Genomic DNA, 23,377 nt, shown 5'->3' with positions numbered 1-23,377 from the left:
AGTCACATTTAACTGGCAGTGTAAACGGGGCCTAAGAGTGCAACATGAATAGAATATATAACCTATTTAACATCACATGGTGTTTGCTTTCAAGCAAAGGTTTGGCGACAAATAAGAGGTGCGATTTAACAGCAGATCTTGTACAGTAGATGATAGCGAGTTTCACACTTGGCCAGATGTACGGTGTACACCTCCTCATGATGGCGCTGATGGAAACAGTGTTTGACAGACACCCTCGCATCAACAATGGAGCAGAGAAAAGAGGAGAGATGTCCCCATGCCCTCCACATTCTGTGTTTGTTCTCTGGAGCGTGTTGTATTATAAACACGTCCAATTTGGGAAAGCAGACAAGGAATAGAGGGGAGCTGTTTGGAGCTAAGCCGCTCTTCGCTTACCCATGCTTCATTACTCCGTAGCCCAAACTGTTCACCGACCCGCTCGCCCTGGATTGCTCCCATGGCATGGGGAGACCAACACTGCCTAATAAGGGCTTCGAGTAGGGAAGTCATTGGTTAATCCAGACTGGAATTCCAGCAGGGCATCATAGGAGCTGGACAGCTCTCCATGGCATGAGCTCTGATCCGTGCTCTTCCCTTCATTAGCATGGGGCCTGAGGAACCTGGCAGAACAAATTAATCCACCTGCAGGCCCCCCTACCATGCAAAGACTCTCCATCATGACAGAGGCCGTCATGGAAGGCGCATTAATGAGGAGCTCTTGAATAAGAGTCCCGCATTCCTTCGAAAATTAATCTTACACGAAAGGAATCACAGAGTGAAACTTTTATGACATTTGAACATATGAAGTCAATCTCTACCAGTCACTCTAGATAAAGGAGGAGGGGAAAAAAACAAGACGTATCCAGTGACCTCGGGGCCTCATCTAGAGCCCCTCACAAGCCCTAGCACCTGACAGGCCAACGGAAACTCTCAATATTTCATTATAGCAATTAAGACTCCCTGGACAGATGCTCCCCGTTGACAGAATCGCTCGCTGTTGAAAATGTCTGCACTGTAATCTGGTGCATGAGTGAAACCATTAAAAGAGCATGAAAACAATTGCCCTGTTTGCACCGAATCCGCACCCAGACCATGGCCCAACGCCAGCCGTGTCACGTCGCATTAATGGAGCGGCTCACTTTCGGCTGTTTTTGTAGGTGAACTTAACCACGTCCCACATGACGAAAAACGTGTCTCCATAATCCCTCAAAAGCTCTTTAATAATGTAGTGGAATTCAATTCAATGGCACGAAGACAAGCCCTAAAATACAGCACAATGAGGGGGGATGACCTTCGCCTGCAAGGAGCAAAGGAAATATCTAATCTCATTAGAAGACCACTGATCCAGCTTTAACTTAGACTGGCATTTCTAACACTTGTGTCAGTTCTGAGCGGTTCAAATGTTGATTTGGAGGTCTGGGGACTAAGCACATCACTTTGTTTTTCGCAAATGAGCTGCGATCGAAAGGCTAAACAAAAGTTCAAAACTTTTTGGATTGTGGGTGATTACCACAAAGTGTATGTTTGACTTGTTCCACAAGGAAAATTCTTGTTTTTTTTAATAGTCGCATAGTGGAAAGCAGTACATTTAAAATTATATTTTATTTGTGAATAAACAGTAACACTTTCAAGTGTCTCTGCTTAATTTCTTATGAGAGGAAATAATGTGTTTACTTGTTTAAAATCGTTATGTACAGTAGAAATTCCAAGTGAAATTTGGGAACAAAGTCTTGAACTGGTTCACAGATATTCTATTAATGCAGGACATTGTCTCATTCAGTTTAAAGTGCTTCGTAGGCTTCATTATTTTAATTGTAAATTGAATAAAATATTGCTAGAATTGTCGTCATTGTGTGACAAATGTCAGTTTTTAGATTCCTAAAGTCTCTAATTACAGAGTTTAAAATATTTTAAAATAGTTTAAAACAGGTTTTTTCAGATACATTTGAAATTCCAATTGAACCAGAATCTATATTGGTTATATTTAGAGTTTCTGAATAAATGTTGAGACTTGCACGTTACAACAACAGTTTGTTTTATATGAGTTGATCTCTGCAAAAAAAATTATCCTTTTCTAAGTTTTAAATTATGGCTGATAGAGTTAACGGGAACATTACATTTGGAAAAAATCAGGTATTCCCTAATAGACAAGGTTTTGTCATTTGAAAAAAAATGTGGTCCCTTTTATTTCTTTTCTACAAACTTATTACCTTCTTTTACCATTGGAGAGCACTGGTGGGTGGTTGGTTGGGGAATGCATGTTTTTTTTGTTTTTTTTTGCTTAATTATTATTTTTATGATTTGGTAGTTGTTGATTTTTTTCTTTCTTTGTTTCTTTTTTTCATGTAAAATACCTAATTGTTAAAATGTAAGTTTTAAATTGTATATACAAACTAATGTCTGCAAAAAATTCTAATAATAAAAATATTTAAACCAGAATTTTTTTTATTTATTTATTTGTTTTTCACGTTATACAGAGCAAACAAAAAATCTAAAACAAAACACCCCTTTACCGGAACACCAGATCTAGGAACAATATATAATCTATCGTCCGGAGAAAATAAAAGATGAAAACATGACAATAATATAACAATATAACACTTCTTTTATTCTCATTTTGTCTGGTTGTGTCCATTTCCATCACAAGAGTTAAAAAAAGGTTGCCAGACTTTATAAATTGTCTCAACAGACACTAAAACGGGCATTTTTAAAAACAAATTTGCAACATTTTGTTTGTAAATGTGAGAAAAAGAAACAAATTGTATTTTCTGGACAATCTTATGTTTTGTTTTTTCACACTGCAACAAAGCTACTCTACAAAACAGAATGTTGTCACTAGATTGAATGGGCTCTATCAGTGGTTATCAGCTGATAGATATGGGCCAGAAGGGGCCCTCTGCGCAAACTGGTAGGCTCAGAAGGTTGTTACCATTCATCCACATTGTTAATCAGCTATACTAATAGAGAAGACTCCAGATCCAGATCTGTTTCTACATCACTATGACGTATGGGTTTAGGGCAGGGGTAGGGGAAGACATTATAAAATACAATGAATGGGAAATTTAATAATAATATAAATAATTATCATGGTTAATCAGCTATACTAATAGAGAAGACTCCAGATCCTGATCTGTTTTTACATTACTGTGACGGTTGGGTTTAGGGTTGGGGTAGAAATAAAATATGAGGAATGGGAAATTTTATATATAATATAAATAATTCTTGTAAACTTCCAGCTGCAGCCGTATGTGATCTAAAGCTGATTAACCATGTGGAGGGATGATAACAGTCTTCTGACCTTACCAGTAGGCGCAGAAGGCCCTTACTGGGCCATATCTATCAGCTGATTACCACTGATAATGCCTATTCAATCAAGTGATAACATTCGAATCAGCTGAAAAAGCAGTCTTTTAGATCTGCTTAACGCAGAATCTATTATCTCAAACTTTGAGGTTTTTTTTAGCACTATAGAAGTAAAGGTAATGACTCGACATTTGAAATAAAAAAAAAATCTATTTCATGCCAATATTCAGCTACTTGGGATGCTCATTGGCTCTCCATATCTAGTGCCAATCTAAGAACCATATAAATGGTCCTAGTTGGGAAAAAAATGCTTTAGACTTGCAAATAATAGAGAGTATTCGTAAAATGCTAGTGAAAGTGATGTTTCACATTTATGCTTTTAAATCTTTCTAAAATTGCACCCATTGCACTGCACAAGCCTTACAAAGACACCATTTTCACTCATAATCAATATTATGCCATAGAGCTGTCAATTGGGTCTTACTTGTAAATATTACTTTAAGAGTCTGTACCAGTCTGTACTGTATTTTTCATAATCCCATAACAAGCTGTAACACTCAATACATGTAAACAGACCAGCAAATAATTATTATAATGTTGTGTTATTTAACCAACAACATCAAACAGCAATATAATACACTATAAAAGACAATCTAAGGTTGCGATGTGTCCAATGACGGTGGCGGCACAAATTCAAATGTTACTACTGTAAGCACATGGCACCTTATTTCTAAAAGCCAGATTATCCTGAGCAGAGCTTGCATGCAGACTAGTGGAGCAAACTTAACATGACCTCCACCTCCCCCAGCAGCAGCAGTCTGCGCCCCCATCACTCCCCAGCCAGGCATGTGCAAAGGGAATGGGCTTAAGACGAGGGCACATATATAATGCATAACCGTGTTGGGCCATATTTATGGAGCATTTACGAGTATGCAAGCACAGAGCAGAAATGTAGCTCCCCTCAGACACGCGACAACTGTGTTTGACTCAGTTGTACAAACACGGTTTGCAAAACATATGCAGAGTGGAAGGGGAACAATTATGAGCATAGATTAACGTCGTGATGAATATAGTCTAAAAAAAGATAGCATTCGGTCCTTGCAGACTGCTAGGTTTCAGAAATACGTGCGCAATAAATAAATAGACAAATGAATAAGCAAGGGCTTGAAGATAAAATTAAACCCGCCTTGCGTATTCCAAAAACATTTGTGCATTGCATATTTTCATGCATGAAATGACAGTGAAATACTTGTTAAAAAGATAAACATGAGTAGGGTAACATGAAAGATGAGAGATTTTGCTGTTGCCAATGGTTACCTATACTAGGACAAACACATACATATTGGGTTATTCACTCTATTAGTTTCTAGGCAACATGTTTCTGGACTGCATTTCAACCTGTCACACCAATGTTCTCGAAGCAGACAACAAACAAATACACATACTGCTGCTCTGTCAAGGGTTAATAAAAACACCATCAGCTCAATATAATATTTAAACAGTCGTTTAATTCTATATTTACACAGTAATATATCTGTGCATGAGTGGATGTTTGTTTTCTGCTTTGTGTTAATAGGAACGGTAGTATATTTAGCCTGTTGAGCTTAAACTGAAGAATGTTTGAGAATATAAAGAATTTAATAAAACAGCGTTGTTTATGCTTACGCAAGTCACCTTCACAAACATGCAGAACTAGGTTTATATCTGTGTGCATCATTTTCAGTCATTTCAATGTGCTTTAACCTAAACTTACCGGATAATAATGTTAAAATCAATCGAATTACCAATGCCAACATGGAAGGTTCTAGCAAGGTTATTTCAAAGCTATAAGTATTGTTCAAAATGTACAAAGCAGAATATTCATTAATTTTTCTTCGGCTTAGTCCCTTTACTCATCAGGGGTCGCCACAGTGGAATGAACAGACAACTTATACAGCATATGTTTTACATAGCGGATGCCCTTCCAGCTGCAACCCAGTATTGGGAAACAATCATACACTGCCAACAGTCAACTTTATCAAATGAAATGAGTGTAGTTAACTTAAAATTGACTAAAGGTTAATTCTACTCATTTGAAAAGAGTTTTGAACTCAGTGTTGAAGGTAATGAATTAATTAAATACCTCATTACTTAAACAGAGTAAGTTCACAGGACTCATACAGATTAATTTTTTAACTCAAATGGTTTGTTGCAATCAGTTTCCTCAATAGGGTTTTGAGCTGCCTTAACTTATTGGGTTTTACAGTACTCAGCTAGTTTGAGTTCTTTTCATTTATCGGGTTTTACTTTGCTCAAATTGCTTCATTTACTCAAATGTATTCAGTTCACAGAACTCATTAGGATTAGTTTTTGGACTTAAATGGTTTGCTGCAATCTGTTTCCTCAAACGGTTTGAGTTTTTGGGTTTTACAGTGTAAACACTTATTTACACAAATACACTACAGCCAATTTAGTTTATTTAATTCACCTATAGCACAAATTTCGTGCTTACGTGAACTTGCAAACTCCACACAGAAATGCCAACTGACCCAACCGGGGCTCGAACCAGCGACCTTATTGCTGTGAGGAGACTGTGCTAACCACTGAGCCACTGTGTCGCCCCTATAGAATAATAATTAAAAGTTATCTGGACTAAAATGTTCTCTCATTATTAGCACAATAGGATTACTTGAATTATTTGAACATTTTTTTTTAAAAAATGTATAACCAATCAAAAATGTTTCTGAACACCAAACATTCTGATCATTTGAACAATATCTTTACTCAGGAAGAGTTTGCCCAAAATGAAAATGATGTCTCATAATAACTTGACTGTTCTTTGCTTTCTAATGGCAGTGAATGGTGCTCGAGTTTCCAAAGTTCCAAAAACGGCATCTAACATTTAACTATTATAAAGGTGAGCCCAAGTGTCACAGACTGGGAGCGAGGATGGCAGAACATTTTCCCAATCCCAATAACCAACTAATTCACTTTGTCATAGAACCTACTGGATCTCACTCAAAAAATATCATATCAACGCCTCCTTTAGTCCTCTCTGTCATGAATGTCCTGACCAGTAACTTGGATCTTTTTTTCATATGATGTGGGAATGTGGGAAAAGTACAAACATTTTGGAATGAGGTGTGTGTTATCTTATCTTCCATACTATTACTGAGTGATGATTCTACGTTGGATCTAACTACAAAAAGCTGTTTGGCTGGCTGACTTAACTTCTGCAATAAAACTACTTGCCCAACATTGGCTTCCTCCACATAATTTGGCCACGTACAAGTAATTGGCACGTACAAGTGGTTGGTAACTTTAGGACATAATGTTGGAATTATCCACAGCTCGAGTGAACTTGGTACAAATGTGTACATTACTGATCTGGACTTCAGCTGCTGACAAAATCTCCATGTTTATTGCACAAAACAGTAATCAGGATCCAGGAAAATTGCCTTATTTTGTATAATTGATACTTGATACTGTGATTTGTTTTTGTATTTCTGTTAAGTTGTATTGGATACCTCAGTTTGAAGAGACTGTAGGGGAGATGGGAGGGGGGTAGTTGATATATTACATTATATTGTTTTTCTGCCTGTATGCTTTGCTAATAATAATTAAATAAATAAAAATAAAGGTAAGCCAAACGACTTTATTATCTATATTTAAAACCTTACATACCATAATAACTACATACATTATGACTATTTCAACGCAATCTCAATGCAATTCGTAACTTTTTGATTTAGTGGCTAATTTGTTTGAATTCGTACGATCTAATTTGTACAATTTAGTACGATTTGCTATCACCCAATGACGGTTGAGGTTAGGGGTGGGGTTTAATGTGGGGGCTTCCCTGCACGGATTATTGACGGAAAATACTTGCGTTTTCTCGTGAGATAAGGCTGACCTTTTTTGTAAACTTACATAAAACACACAAACATTTTTTTAAAAGGACTCCTTGGATTTACTAAATTTATTTGAAGTAAGTGGTTGTAAACTATTTATTTTGGGTTGAATTTAAACAAACAAATTAAGTTGAATGTTACTAAATTTAATTTGATTGTTTAAATTTAGCCCATATAAATTGTTAGTAACAATTTTGTAGAAATATATATTTTTTGATCATTTTCTTTTTGGAGCTTCAAAACTCAAGGATCATTCACTGCCATTATAAACTGTGAGAAGCCATCAATATACACTCATTAATTTCTTTTGATGGTTGTTCAAACTACTTATTTAAAAATGAGTTCAAACAACACAATTCTTATGTTATTTTGGGACAACTTAATTGTTTTATGTTCAATCCACTTAAATTTGTAAAAACCATTAAGTTAATCAATTTCTGTTGTGCCAACATGAAGGAAATGTGTAGAACCATTGCATTGTTTACAGTGTCTGTAAATCACTAGAAAATATTCATTTTAGGTGAACTGTTCTTACAGTAGGAGCATGGGCAAAATGTTAATAGAACATTCTGGTAGCTGAGACAAGTCAATAATACCACAGCAGTGGGTGTATGTGTCATATCACAGACTATAGACAGTCATCTGCACTCTCTCCAGCATACACTTGCACCCTATCATCTTCAATTAAACACCTAGCAAGATAAATCTGGGTTGAAGGGGTCAAGCAACATACACTGATTAAGGCAAATCTTCCACCGTAAAGCACAAAGCATCTAAACAGATTCAGTCTCCATCTGGTGAGAGAAAGACTAGAGTGTAAACAAGCAGTATAGTATGCAATTTAATTGTGTTCAATCCACTTACATTTGTAAAAGCTAAAATGTAAATTTAATTCCAATATGTTGTCCCATCACAAATTATTTGTGTGGTACCCAGCATTTTTTAGAGGTTTTGTGAAATGTGCCAACACAATCTCACAGCAATTCGTAACTTTTTGATTTAGTGGCTAATTCATATGAAATGTGCAATTGTACGATCTCATTTATACAATTTAGTACAATTTGCTCATCCCCCGATGACAGTTGGGTTTAGGATTGGGGTTGGGTGCAGAGCATCCTTTTAAAAATCATAAGAATTAGCCACTAAATTGACAAAACATAAAAATACTTGCATTTTCTTGTGAGATCAAGCTAGATGTGCACTGATTCCATATAGACATGGAGACTTTAAGCCACTCTTTAAAACAAGTGCCATTCATAAGCATGACATAAATGGAACTTGTTTTAAAGATAGACTAAACGGCGAACTTCAAGGACAAGTTGGAATTAAAATCATATGATATACTGTTGATATTAACTCTTTGTGACTGATAAGAAAAAAATATATAATAAATGAATAAATAAATGCACAAAAGTTACAGGAAAGTGAGATCCTTAAAAAAGTTAGAAAATACCAATTGTTTTTATATTCTGTAAATGATGCAAAGAAAATACATTTTGGTCTGATGCAATTGTGTCCAAATACTTTCAGGATGACACCTGTTTGACCCATATCCCGGACGTTTGTGAGGTGAAGGATGGCTGGTTCGCTGCATCTAAAAAATCTTCATGTGACTTCCTCATGGTACGGCTAATCCAGATCTTGACATCCTCAAAATCCCAGCTTCCCTGTTGGAGAGAGACATCACACTTAATTCAAAGGGACTCTTAAAAATATTGACTAACATTGTCTAATCCCTTTAATAATGCTTAACCCTTGTCCTGCAGCTGCTTGGTCTGAACTGTTCTTTATTCATTCGGAGGGTCATATTCTCAGAGGCTAAATGCAGACAAGGGATTTGTCATACTGAAGAATCAAACGTAAACACAACAGAACATGAATATTTTCATTTGTATCAATAATATGGCTCAGCAGTAAGGAAGTTCGCCTGCACTCTTAAAAATACATTTTCTTTGTCGGCATTGATGGTTCCAACATATGGGCTGTATAGTGGAAAAGGTTATTTTATTTTATTAATGTAAAAGAAATCTAAAAATGCTTCTGCTATGCCATTACTAAACATAACTCCAGTGGATACCTTTCTTTTTTAAAAGTGTAAACTGTTATTTATTTATCCACATGGTCATATTCTTAAGGACTCAGTGAATAAGTCATATTGAAGTCATGTTAAAATTCGATCAGTCCCTGAGCTTGAACTTTCTCAATATATATATATATATATATATTCTAGTTGAAGTAAGAATTATTAGCCCCCTGTTGTTGTTTTTTTTTTTCTTTTTTCAATTTTTCCCAAATTATTTTTAACAGAGCAAGGAAAGTTTCACAGTATGTCTGATAATATTTATTCTTCTGGAGTAAGTCTTATGTTTTCTATTTCGGCTAGACTAAAAGCAGTTTTTAATTTTTTAAAACCCATTTTTGGGACAAAATTTTTAGCCCCTTTAAGCTAATTTTTTTCCCCAATAATCTTCAGAAAAAAACATTGTTATACATTAACTTGCCTAATTACCCTAACCTGCCTAGTTCACCTTATTAACCTAGTGAAGCCTTTAAATGTCACTTTAAGCTGTATAGAAGTGTCTTGAAAAATATCAAGTCAAATATTATTTACTGTCATCATGGCAAAAGTAAAATAAATCAGTTAATAGAAATAAGTTTTTATAATTATTATGCTTAGAAATGTGATGAAACAATCTTCCCTCCGTTAAACAGAAATTGTGGAAAAATGAACAGGGGCGCTAATAATTCAGGGGGGCTAATAATTCTGACTTCAACTGTATATATATATATATATATATATATATATATATATATATATATATATATATATATATATATATGAGCAATCACACGAGTAGCAGTGCGATATGGCTGAATATCGGCACTGGTGGGAGGCGTGTGTTGGCACGAGGCCGCAGTACGACGAGTGTGATATTGTGTTTATTCAACAGTTTGACGGCATAATTGTGTATATAAAAACAAAATCAAACATGGAGAGTTTCAAAAACCCTTTTGTATGAGGAGCTACTTTTTTCCGGATTCAAATCATAAGCTGACAGTTAAACAGTTGAGCGTGCATCTTTTAAACTTTACATCTGTAGTGTCTGCTTTTTGCTGGCTGTAAGTGGGTGGAGTAATACACAAAGGGTAAAGAGGCTGTAGGAGTTCTGATATTGATATATATATAAGACCTCAAATAAACTGCAATATAAGCCTCTGCCTATTTCAATGCTTTAATCTATTCAAGGTACTACTAAAGAGATGTTGTTTTTCATAATAATAACTTTTAATCATCAAATTTGCTGACCAAATTTGAATGCCTACAAAATAATATAATATGACTGATATTAAGAAATTGGTCATATATGTTTTTTTAATGACCTCAAGTAAACTGCAATACAAACCTCTGCTTATACTCAAGCAAAACAATATGTATTTTCATATAGAAAAAACAACAACATGTTGGGTTGTGGGGGGGATGGGGGGCTTTATATTGAGAAAGTTTAAGCAATAAATTTGAATGCCTACAAAATAATATAATATGACTCTGATATTAAGAAATTTGGCTATATGTTCTTCTTGATTGACCTCACGTAAACTGCAATATAAGCCCCTGCTTATTCAGTATATAAGCAAAATATCTGCATTTTTATATAGAAAAAAATCTATTTTATGAATATGCCAAGAAAATAATTATATATATTTTTTTATGATTTTTTATATTATTGGATCATTACACCAGATGACAGCTTTACTATTTTGGAGCATTATTTAATCTATTCATATATTTATAATCTATTCTAAACACTTCATAAGAGCAATGTGAGACAGGGTAACTGTTGCAATATATTGTTACAGTTATGATACTCATTAGACTAAACAAACAAAAATCCAATTATTATTGATTTCTGATAAGGATATAATTAATTTTATATCATTTGAGCATCATCGTTCCCTGTTTATTCCATAAAGAGGAAAAAAAAACTCCACAGTACTGACACTCCATGCTGTTAAAATTAGCCTGGTCTTCTAATTTAAACATTTTGACAAAATATTAAAGCTCAAATTCTAACAAATTAAAGGCGAAATGAGTTATCTTCCATTGCCTTTGGGAAATAATTCTCTCCTTTGTCGTCAGGGAATGTGCAGGTGCTAACGTGCATGCCTAATTGACTAGATGAAGCAATTAATTATGGAGGAGATGAATGATCTCACTTTCACTGGTCTGCTGCTTAAACCTCTCTATGGCAGTGCTATTTGAATTCATCCGCCGCTCTTAAATTGTTAAAATTTGCGTATTTTGCTGTAAAATGTCTATAGATTATAAGCTGATCACCGGTCTAACTCCGATACTACAGTGTAACCTTCATAACGCACAACTACCAGCAACAACAACAACAAAAAAATCCACACCAACTCGACCTTCCTTCCAGAGACAGTTGCTATGAAACACATTTTCCCTGTATAATTCATTTACACGCTGCATACAAATATGTGGACAATTAACCCCTTTTGTTTGCATAATAAATTTGTATATTTAATGGGAGCTCATCCGCATGTGCTCCACAAGCTTGAAGAACACAAAGCGGCCGCATTGTGCGCCGCGCAACGCCCCATCCACTGCAATCATGCCCTGCTGTACCTGATTTCAGCACAGAGCCAGAGAAGGAGGATAAATTACCCCTAGCACAGCACAGAGCTTTAATTATAGCCTTGCAGACAAGAGAAAAGCTCATTGATGTGTAGATGAGGATGGACTATGCATGTTGCACTGAAAGAACCCATGTTTTGGTGATTCTCTATCAAAAGAACAGCTGGGTTGCCATTTTCTCTCAAATTAGATTTCACCAAAGCAATGCGATGTGAAACCAAGAGACGCAATTTCAAAAGTTATTTTTCTTGTTTGTTGAGTCATAAGAGCAACAGGAAAAGTCGATCTGGAATGATGTTAGTTGGCAGAAACGGGAAAGGAAGCAAACATCCCAATCATCTGCGCTTGGGTTCAAAGGTTGCATTGAAACGCTCTTAAATGAGACCATTTTTCAGCTCAAGCCTTTCAGAGTGTTCACAGAAAGATCCAGCTCTGGCATGCGACTATACGTGAATTAATCATTCCGCGCATTCAGATGACATGAGTTGCATTTAAGAAAAGAAACAAAAGAAGTCAATCATGCGCTGGAGGCGAGTTGATGCAGTCCATAAAGCGAGGGAATGCTGGGTAAAAGGTGTTACCTGTGTCCAGAGCTGTGGTGTAGGTCCTAAAGCTGGCGGTCCGGCCTCTGTGTTTGTTTTCAGAGCGCTTTTAAAAAAGACTGTGTGGTGAAACATTGAGGTTATTGATACCCCAGCATGCCTCAAGGCTCCACCCAGCAGTGAACCCTGTGACCTAAGGGTGACGAAAAAAGAGAGACCCCCCCCTCCATTCAATCCCTCTTTCTCTCACACACACACACACACTCACCGACTTGTTTGTTTTCACTCCATTCCATTGTGTTTTATTTGAACGATAGTGTTTTACCTTTGCCGAGTGTGAAATTATACACAAATAATGATTAATAATTTGTTTGGATGAACAGCAGTGATCATATTGTAAACAAACAGAAAACTTGCAAGCAAGCAGTCATTAAATAACTCGAGCGGCTCAAGTCACGCTAACGAGACTAATGAGCATCCACTTCCCAAAGAATGTTTTCAGAAGTGATTATATATGTTAGCGAAACTTTAGACAATCTGACAGACGGGAAGAAAGACATCTGCAATTCTCTCATGCCTCAGTGCCACTCTCGCCCCGGATCTTTTCACATTTCTGATTAGCAGACACATTTTATCACTCTGCAGACAACTCAATTTTCATTTTGGGAGGGGAGACGGAAAGGGTGACAGCCCAGGGCCTTTAAGGCGTCTCGGGGACCCTGGCGAGCCCAGCGCTGAAGCTGATAATTAGACTTCCCTGAACCACAGGTCAAAGAGACAGAATTATTTGGCCTGTGTAGACAGCAATTTCCTCAAGCCACACGAGATGAGATATCACAAGCTGTTATACATGTGCACCGGGAAGCCTCGAGAGTGGGGTCGGAGTCAATCCTATTCCCTACAGAAATTCGTATATTGAAAGGGCAGCTAACTAGGGACCATGATCATTTAATTTGACTCCTTTCAAGGGACCGTGTTCCTCAGCCATCAATTTCAAGGGCTGGTTTGCAGCTCTTACATTGCCTGATAATAATATCTTTCCTTTCTTTTTGTCTGGAGAAGAGAGCTCTTCATCGGGGTTGGTGGTCATGTCGATTAAACGTATCAAAAGTGACAGAATATAATGAAAAGGTTGCTGTCCCTGGTGTAAGCTCCATCGCTGGCACAAAAAAAGAGAGAGTCTAGGGTGTTTTCAGAGGTGTGTAGGAGTGTGGGATCAGAAATGCATTACACCTCCTTGGAAAGTCTTATGAACATTTGTATGCTCGGGTTAAAATTTCCATTAAACATTGTTTTAGAAATGGATGCCATACCACCCTCCTCTCTAACTGTGAATCTAGAAGACACGCTAAACTATTTACACGTATTCCTGTGCCTACACTTTTAAAAATAAAGATGGCAAACTTGTTTTTTGTTGCAATGAAGTCATAGATGAAACATGTTGGCTTCCCTGAGGAACCTTTTCCCAAACATTTCCTTAGAGAAACAATTGTCTTAGTAGGAAGAACAGTTTTTATAATCTAACTGTAGGGTTAGTACACAACACACTAAATGGAAAAGTTTTCCTGTGTTTTTGAAGTTGAGTGTCTTTGTTTTTTTCTATTTTCAGTTGAAAATGGTGTCGACTAATGTGTTTTTCTTCTTTCACTATACTTAATCTTGTTCAACATCAAAGTTCTTGTATAAGCAAATGTTTTTTATGCAACAGATGCCAACAAATGACTTATTTATTTTATTATTATTGTAATTATTCTTAGCAAATGCTAACATTCTGATTATAGATTGGTAAAACATTGAATAAACTAAGTAAAACGTATGTAAGTAAATAATGTAAAGGATACATTTACAACATTGAAAACTGAAGACTTATGCTATTTATTTTCTAAAACAATGGCATTTGGGAGGCTTGAAAATGCTGTTTCAAAGTGCATGTTTTGAAAACTGCACTATTGTTGTCTCTGTTTAAACTAACAAAGATGATATCCTTTTGCATAAACATTCAAGAGTCTATGGGCTCTATTTTGACGGTCCATGCGCAGAGCGCAAAACGCAGGGCGCAAACGCTTTCAGGGCGTGTCAAAACGCATTTTTGCTAATTTATGGACGGGAAAATGCGCTTTGCGCCATGGCGCATGGGCTAAAAAGGTTGAGTTTATTTTCTTAATGAGTTATAGGTGTGTTTTGAGAATAAACCAATTAGAGTCTCATCTCCCATTCCCTTTAAGAGCCAGCTGCGTCGCGCCAAGAGCGCATTCGCTATTTACAGGACGCAAAGTAAGTCTAAGTGGAAAAAATGAGCATTTCACAAGCAAACAGTTAACAGTTGACAGTTTTTTAACAGAAAATGTTAAACAGAGCATCTACTGCGTGAGAATGAGAGATAATGGATCACTTTCACTTTCGCTCTTGGATAGGGAAACCTTTAAGCACAGACATCAATTAGTCTATAAATAATTAATTTCGCTTGTTAAGCGCAAAAATTTGTTTCAAAACTATTTCTAAATTCAGTTCTAATTTCTAGCAAACGAATAAATGAACAATAATGACCAAGTGTGGTCAAAATACTGAGTTATTTCCAAATACACCTGCCATGCCCCTTATGGTCTAAAGCCTGACAGGTGGGCAAATCTAAGCTTGTTTTTAATAAAAAAAATATATAAATATGGATTTATTAAATAATACTGCTAATAATAATAACATTATACAAAAGCAAATTGTAATGAATGAACTGAAAAAGCCTCCCGAGATGAAGAAGACATAAAAGCAGTGATTTTTCATACTTATGTAGGCTAGAAAATAATATTTTTTGTAATATTTTAATCCTTTATATTTATATCCTATATCTATTCTTATTATATACTATATATATCCTTAATATTTACATTTTTTCATATGTAAAGATATTTGCCTATTGCTCTCTTGTGCGTATTAAGCAGTGCGTAAGCGAGGCGCAACTCTGCGGCAGAGTTTAGACCGGGTTTGTTTTGGTCTAATGAAAAATCTATTATAGTTTCTCAAAATAGCGACGCGCCAGCGGTCCGCCTCACAACGCCTTCCTTTTTAGACCAGAACGCCTATGGGCGCACAAATGAGCGCTAATGCATTTGCTATTTAAACAGAGTAGCGCAACGCCTCAAAACGACTCTTGCACCAAGCTGAAACTACCAAAAGACTATTGCGCCGCATCTTGCACCACACTGCGCCGGGTGTATGATAGGGCCCTAGATCTGGGGTGTCCAAACTCGGTCCTCGAGGGCCAGTGTCCTGCAGAGTTTAGCTCCAACTTGCTTTAACACACCAGCCAGGAAGTTTCTAGTATATCTAGCAAGAGCTTGATTAGCTGGTTCAGTCGTATTTGATTAAGGTTGGAGCTAAACTCTCCAGGACAGAGAGTCTAGGCATGCATGCAACCCAGGCTAATTCTGAAAACGTATCGCTAGATAAATTCCTAAAGAAACCCGCCCACCCACTTCTCTAAAAAAGCAGTCTAGAAAAAGAAAAGTCCTTGCCAGATTTTTACCACGTTTTCAGATTTTTTCAATATTTTCACCCTGCTATTTACTTGTTTTTGTCTTACTTGTTTTCTGGAATCGTTCTTCTAGTCCGCCATTTTTTTCCTCGCCGCTGTCGCCACTAGCTTGCATGGTTCGGGATCATCGATGAATTTGCAGTTTTTGCAGTGTTTGGACTCTCAGTAGTGATTATTAAACCACACTGAACTGAGCAAAACTGAACTGAACTGAACTTATTCATTCATTTATTTTATTTTCGGCTTAGTCTTTTTATTAATCCAGGGTCGCCACAGCGTAATGAACCACCAACTTATCAAGCACGTTTTTTCGCAGCGGATGCCCTTCCAGCCACAGCCCATCTCTGGGAAACATCCACACACACTCATTCACACACACACACTCATACACTATGGATAATTTAGCCTCCCCAATTCACCTGTACCGCATGTCTTTGGACTGTGGGGGAAAACAGAGCACCGGGAGGAAACCCACGCAAACGCAGGGAGAACATGCAAACTCCATGCAGAAACGCCAACTGACCCAGCCGAGGCTCGAACCAGTGACCTTCTTGCTGTGAGGCGACAGCACTACCTACTGCACCACTGCGTCGCCCTGAACTGAACTTAAACTCAGAAAATTGAACTGACACTGTTTCACTTTACTATGATCTTTTATGTGAAGCTGCTTTGACACAAGCTACATTGTAAGAGTGCTATACAAATAAAGGTGAATTGAATTGATTGAATTGAACATGGCGAGCTACCGGACAAACAGTGGGAAAGCCATCCATATGGAGGTAAGTGGTCAGCTAGTAAGCGCGAAAATTAATGGCGTCATACCGCCCTGTATTGTTCGTTTTAAAGATGAAATGCAGCCATGCGTATGTCTGGCTACATATTTCGCAATCTTCAGAAATGTATATAGGGCTACGTTTTCAGAATGAGTCCGTGTTGCATGCATGTGGACTTGACAACCAAAACAACTATGGCAGACTAAAGAACTTGACAATCAAAACAACAATGGCAGACTACAGAACCGTATGTTTGCAGGAACAAAGTGTTACTTTACAAGGGAACCTTGCCAACTACTGACCTGGCATGCATATTACAGCATTTTTAGTTGTTTTCTTGATCCATAAATGTTTATTGTTTTGACAATGTTTTTGTCTATACAAAAAAACTTTCCAATAATGCAAACTTTTCCATTTCTAACACTGTTGTCATGTAAACGCACCCTAAGAGTGTGCATAACAACAAAGCCATGCTCCATTTACACATTCTGAGCTGAATTCCAGAGATAATTGGCAAAGAAACGTTCTTTTCTCATTGACAAGTGGAGCGATTTGAACGTAGGCTCCAAGATAGTCTGCGCAACAATATCCAGTGTTGCATTTCATATGGCAATGAGATATAGTCTCACACCTGCTTCACAAAGTACAACAATGCACAGCTGAGTTGAAAGGAGAGAAAGTCGTGGCAGATTCTTCAAGATAGCCTTTACTGAAATGCTGTTTTTTGTGAGACAGAGGCTGTTGCGGTGGCTGGGAAGGAAAACACGGGGACAGCTGTATAATTATACTATTTTTACTGTCGGGAGCTCGGTATGTGAGAGGAGAATTAGCATCACACCTGTGCATAATTGGCTAAATTAGCTTGCATAATGCAAACTCAGAGAAGCTTTGGACACTGGGGGAGGAAGTGCGGCTTCGAAAATTGAGGGAGTTGTTTGGACTCCCTCTGGAATTTAGTCAAGGGAGGAAAACCATGGCCTGTAATCTCGTATCTCGAGTCAAAAGAGCATTCAAGGACCCCCTCGCAAATGTTGTCAAACAATAGAAGAGTCAAGACCTTGGTCGGGGTCTCCTGGAAATGCTCAGGATGTGCAGCCCAGCACTTATTTGTTTTAATCCACTCCAGTGAATCCATGAATAAGTTGCGACTGCCAGACAGGGGGTAGTTTACAGGTGCAGCCAGTGAGTGAATGGCCGTTTCATGGAAAAGAAAATACTTGTGCTTACTGGAGTGGTGGACAAATTTCATAAAAACACTATTCCCTTGAGGGCACCAGATGTATTAATCAGTTCTTATTACAGAGGCCAGTGAGCTATAGCAGACTCACTCTACAGAACAAATGCAATGTTTCCAGCAGTATACACAAGACAACATCCTGACATAATGGTTACATTTAATCAAACTAGATTTCCATATAGCGTATCTTTGCAAAACAAGAACTAATAAGTAAATAATAATAACTTGCTTTTATATAGCACTTTTCTGGGCACTCAAAGCGCTTTACTCAATGGGGGGAATCTCCTCGTACACCACCAGTGTGCAGCATCCACCTGGATGACGCAACGGCAGCCATATTGCACCAGACCGCACACCACACCCCAGCTGATTGGTGGAGTGGAGACAGAGGGATGAAGCCAATTAGGATATGGGCATGGTTATGAGGCCATATTGGACAGAGGCCAGTGGGCAAATTTGACCAGGAAGTCGGCGTTAAGGTCCGACTATTTTTCGAAGGACATCCTGGGATTTTTTGAGACAGGATCTCACAGAGAGTCAGGATCTCGGCTTAACATCTCATCCAAAAGACAACACTCACTGAGCAGTATAGAGTCCCCTTCACTACTGAGGCGTTAAGACCCACACAGACAGCAGGTTAAGTGTCCCTGTTGACCGCACTATCACCACTTCAGGGAGCAACCTAGCTTTCCCATGTGGTCTACCATCCAGGTACTGACCAGGCGCAGAACTACTTAGCTTCAGTGTGTGAACATGTGAGAGTTGCAGAGAGCTATTGAAATTAAAAGTAAATAAAAGAAAAGAAGCATGTAATTATAATTGATGAATGCCAAGAGAAGTTCATTGCAATTAAAAGAATAAATATTGCAAGTGAGCATTTACACACTTTACTGTACAGGATTAGTAATAATAAAATTTAAATAAAATACGTTTGTTATTTGAAATAAACATAATAAAGGACAATTGATTTTATTCCTATTTTTACACAGTTTATTTTAAATGGTTGCCAATGAAATATTTCTCATTTGCATTTAGCTTAAACTTACTGTAAAAAGTGTTTAGTTGACTTTAGTTTAAAAAAGTGAGTAAACCCATTGCCTTAACATTATTAAGTAAATGAACTGTGCGCTATTCTAAACAATTAAGTGAAGTGAACTTAATTCCAAGTTCCCAGAATTACTCAATTTTTAAAATTAAAATCAACTTGCCACTTTTAAGGCAATGAATTTACTCACTTGTTTTAAGAAATCGCTTTTTTCATTACAAAAAGAAAAAAACAAACAAAAAAAGCTATATGGCATTAAAGACAAATATATGAAATTATTTTGCAGGGGTGCCCAAATTTGTTCTGAAGGGCCAAAAAGATAACTTGATTGAGGCTAGTGTGCCGAAGCTAAATATAGTTGTCATGGATAATTTCCTGATTTATTTAATAATATTTAAAAAGAAAGAAAACTATTATTTTTATTGTCAGCACTAATGGTGAATTGCAGAAACATATAACTCCATGGTGCTCATGATGACCTGAGTTCGATTCCCAGCTTGAGGTCCTTTGCTGACCCTTCCTCTCTCTCTGCTCCCAATACTTTCCTGTCTGTAATCTCTACTATCCTATCCAAAATAAAAGGTGAAAAACCAAGTAATTTTAAAGACAAAAACTATGCTTTTTATTAACTAATACAGCATTTATTTTTTACATTTTATAAAGAACTTGTATACAGAATACAGTAAAAACTAAAACTATTTAATTTATAACAGAATAGAGTTACACTAGACTATACATAGTCCTCTATTCGTCAAGTGACAGTATTTACATTTTTAAAAATCAGATTCATTTACAACATTTAATAGAAACATTTCATTTTTGTTTTCTTTTCTGTAGCTCAACAATAAAACAAACAAGTTACATCAAATAAGAAATGATGATCTCTATTAAAGGCATTTGACCCAACCCTCTCCATACTCACTCTCTTCTCAGATGGCATGGTGGGCTAAATCAAAGGTTATGGGCCAACTTTGTCCCACGGGCCCTACTTTGGGCATCTCTGTTATGTTGCAATATATTATATTCACAAAAAAAGACAAAGCAAACAGTTCTTTACATTTTAAAATTAGTATTTAAAATACCAGTTTAAAGCATTAATAAAAATGTATTATCTCATTGATACAAAAAATGGCATTGCTATGTGAATGCAATGTTTTACAAATAAAATGCTCAAAAAGACTCAACATTGTACATCAAATTTAATCAAATTCTCCCATACAGTAATCTAAAATATTTCACGATACTTTATATACTGGTAACACTTTCCAATGAGGTTGTAATGATAATTAATGCATTTACTAACATTAACAAACAATGAATTTACAGTGTATTACAGTATTTGTTCATGTTAGTTAATGGTAGGTAATGAAATTACAGTTGTTCTTTGTTAGTTCATGTTTACTCACGATGCATTAACTAATGTTAACAAGCATGACTTTGAATGTTAATAATGCATTGGTAAATGTTAATGCTGTACATGTGTTGTTCAATTAGTAAATACATTCACTGATGAAACCTTAATGTGAAGTGTAACTTATATACTAGTTCTGAATAGTCAAATGAAATATATGCTGTAGAAGATATTGTTAATCACCATTTATGGCTCACTGCTACCACTTTGTTCTGGAGTGGATTTATCAAATTAGTGGCCAAAAATCATAAGCTGATTTCCTGGAAAAGCATGTGAGATGTGGCAGAGTGAGCCAGTTCTCCAGTAGACAGCACTTTGAACTGTTTTGATCTACCACCACCTACTGGTTAGTGATACTGATGAACAATCAACTTCATTGGTTTAACCCCTCAATGAAAACCAGGCAGGCACTGTGTGAAACCGCCTGTTCTTTTCTCACCTCTCAGTGACATTAGGGTTTGTAGTAAGGATTTCTCCATCTTGTGAAGGCTAGATTGTTGTTTAGTGCAGCAGGGGAAGCAAGTGCAGAGGAGGTGATATTGTAACTGTTAGTTTCTCTTCAGAAGTTGTTAGGAAGCAGAAGGAGAAAGAAAGTTAAAATCGAATGCAGACAAATTAGCTGATTTTTTCCACACACCATAGGAAGCACTGCATTAATTGTTGGTCAAACCCAGTGGTTACTTAATAACATCACGCCACATGACAAAAAAGTCATAAGGCTTCCACACCTGAAGTTGGAGGAAATACCAATACTGATAAGCCTGATATGCAGCATGGTGGCGCAGTGGGTAGCACTCTCGCCTCACAGCAAAAAAGTCACTGGTTCGAGCTTCGGCTGGGTCAGTTAATATTTCTGTGTGGAGTATGCATGTTCTCCCTGCTTGCGTGGGCTTTCTCTGGGTGCAAGTCCAAAGACATGTGGGAAAGGTGAATTGGGTAAGCTAAATTGTAATGCGTGATAAGTTGGCGGTTTATTCCACTGTGGCGACCCTAGGTTAATAAAGCAGGGAATAAACCAAAAAGAAAATAAATGAATGATAAGCCTGATAAACGTTCTAATGGATTCATGTTGGTTTAATTAAGCTTATGATTTTTCAAACCATTTTTGTCCCTTAATGTACGTAATATGGCAATCTTAGTCCCCCCAAAAACTAAAATGAACCACCTGAACAAAAATGGTGAACTGGCCAACGCACCAATGTTTAATAACTACATTTACAGTGCACTGCTGGATATAAAGATTAAAACATATAGAAATACAGTTCATGAAAATATAAATTTATAAATAAATGAAACTTTATTTGGTGAAATTAGGCCAAAAATAAATTATTAAAAGATAAAATAAAAAGATATTTTAGAAAATTACAGAATGACAATTATTACAGAATTAATCAAATTATTCATCAGTAACATCATACATTTCACAATTATTTTTTATTAGTTTTGAAAATAAGATATTGAGATATTAAATAATAATAATTAATGACTATTAAATAATTAGTATAGTAAAATATGTATACATTAATTATTATAATATAATTATGATAAAAAATATACAAAATAATAACAAGTATTAAATAAATAATAAAAGAAATAGTTTTTCCTAAACATTCTATATATATATATATATATATATATATATATATATATATATATATATATATATATATATATATATATATATATATATATATATATATATATATATATATATATATATATATATACACTACCAGTCAGAAGTTTGGGTTCAGTTTTTTTCATGTTTTTTTTTTTAAGAAAATTATTCTGGTGGCATTTTTTAAATGTAAAAAAAAATGTAATTGTCAAATATTTATAACAATTGTATGTAGTTTTTAAAGTAAATTATTTCTCCAGTTATTGCTTTTATTACTATTACAATAATAAAAATCATATTAATAATAAAATAAATAATATTAAAGTAATTTCTGAAGGACTATGAGACTGAAGACTTGAGTAATGAAGCTGAAAATTCATTTTTAAAATTATTGGAATAAATTATTAAATGACAAACTACTGTTGAACAGTTATTTTATAGTGAAATAACATTTCACAATTTTGCATTTTGTACTGAATTTTTGATTAAATAAATGTAGCCTTGGTGAGCAGGGGAATATGATTTTAAAACATAAAAAATCCTACTGACCCCAAACTTTTGAGAGGTAGTGTATAAAATAAAAAAGTTTTTATAAATATTACAAACAAAGGTGCAGACTGTGTGTGAAATAAGCTTTTTAAAATGTATATTAAATAAATAGAACGTACAAAGCATAACAACAAAACTATCACTTACTATCAATGCATGGCTGCTTTTGTTAAACAAAGTTATACTAATAAATATATTAGAAATATTATAACAGGGGATACAGTTATAAATAAAATTAAAATGGACCAATTTATTCAAAAATATAAATTGGAAAAAGCTTGGCAATCTTATGAAATATACTGTATAAATAACAAAGTAAAAGAAGTTACAATTAAAATGTTACATATAACATATCTAGCTAAAAAGGTTTTAGAGAGATTTAATTTGGATATTGATTATTCCTGTAATTTTTGTTGCTTAAAAAAGGAATCTATTGTCCACATGTTTTGTGATTGTATATACACAAGGATTTTCTGGGTGGATGTGGAACATTTTCTAAGAAGGAAAACAAATATTGTATTCAAGTAAAAAAAAAGATATTTGCATTTATTATGTTAATCCATGTAAAAAAATTACCTTTCTAGTACAACTTTTTATTATTTTGGGAAATTTCATATACATAAAAAATGGTCTGGATCAAACCACACATGGTACTGTATAATTCTGTAAAGGACTGATTTTGTTGGCACGCCCTCTCACTTTTATTTTGTAAAATAAACGGAAGTCACGTAGCGCATGAAATTTGCAACGTTTCCGCAGCTTAAATGTTTTGGCCAGAGCTCCTCCCACCGGAAAATCTGTGTTTGGGTTTGAATTGAACCAATCAAAT

General features: G+C 35.8%; 1 long non-coding RNA gene across 4 annotated transcripts in view; it reads left to right on the top strand.

Moving 5' to 3' along the window:
- si:dkey-28g23.3 overlaps window positions 1–8,958 on the top strand; it is a 198,238-nt gene extending 189,280 nt beyond the window's left edge. For all 4 annotated transcript variants that reach the window (XR_015513463.1, XR_015513460.1, XR_015513462.1 and 1 more), the window contains one exon: window positions 8,724–8,958. This is a non-coding gene — a long non-coding RNA (si:dkey-28g23.3). The remainder of the gene's footprint in view (window positions 1–8,723) is intronic.
- The last annotated feature ends 14,419 nt before the right edge of the window (window positions 8,959–23,377 follow it).

Source organism: Danio rerio, chromosome 17 (genome assembly GCF_052040795.2).
Source record: "Danio rerio strain M-AB ecotype USA chromosome 17, GRCz13ab, whole genome shotgun sequence".
NCBI classification, from domain to species: Eukaryota; Metazoa; Chordata; class Actinopteri; order Cypriniformes; family Danionidae; genus Danio; species Danio rerio.
Note: the sequence above shows the minus strand (reverse complement) of the source record. Positions and strands in the feature narration are given on the sequence as shown.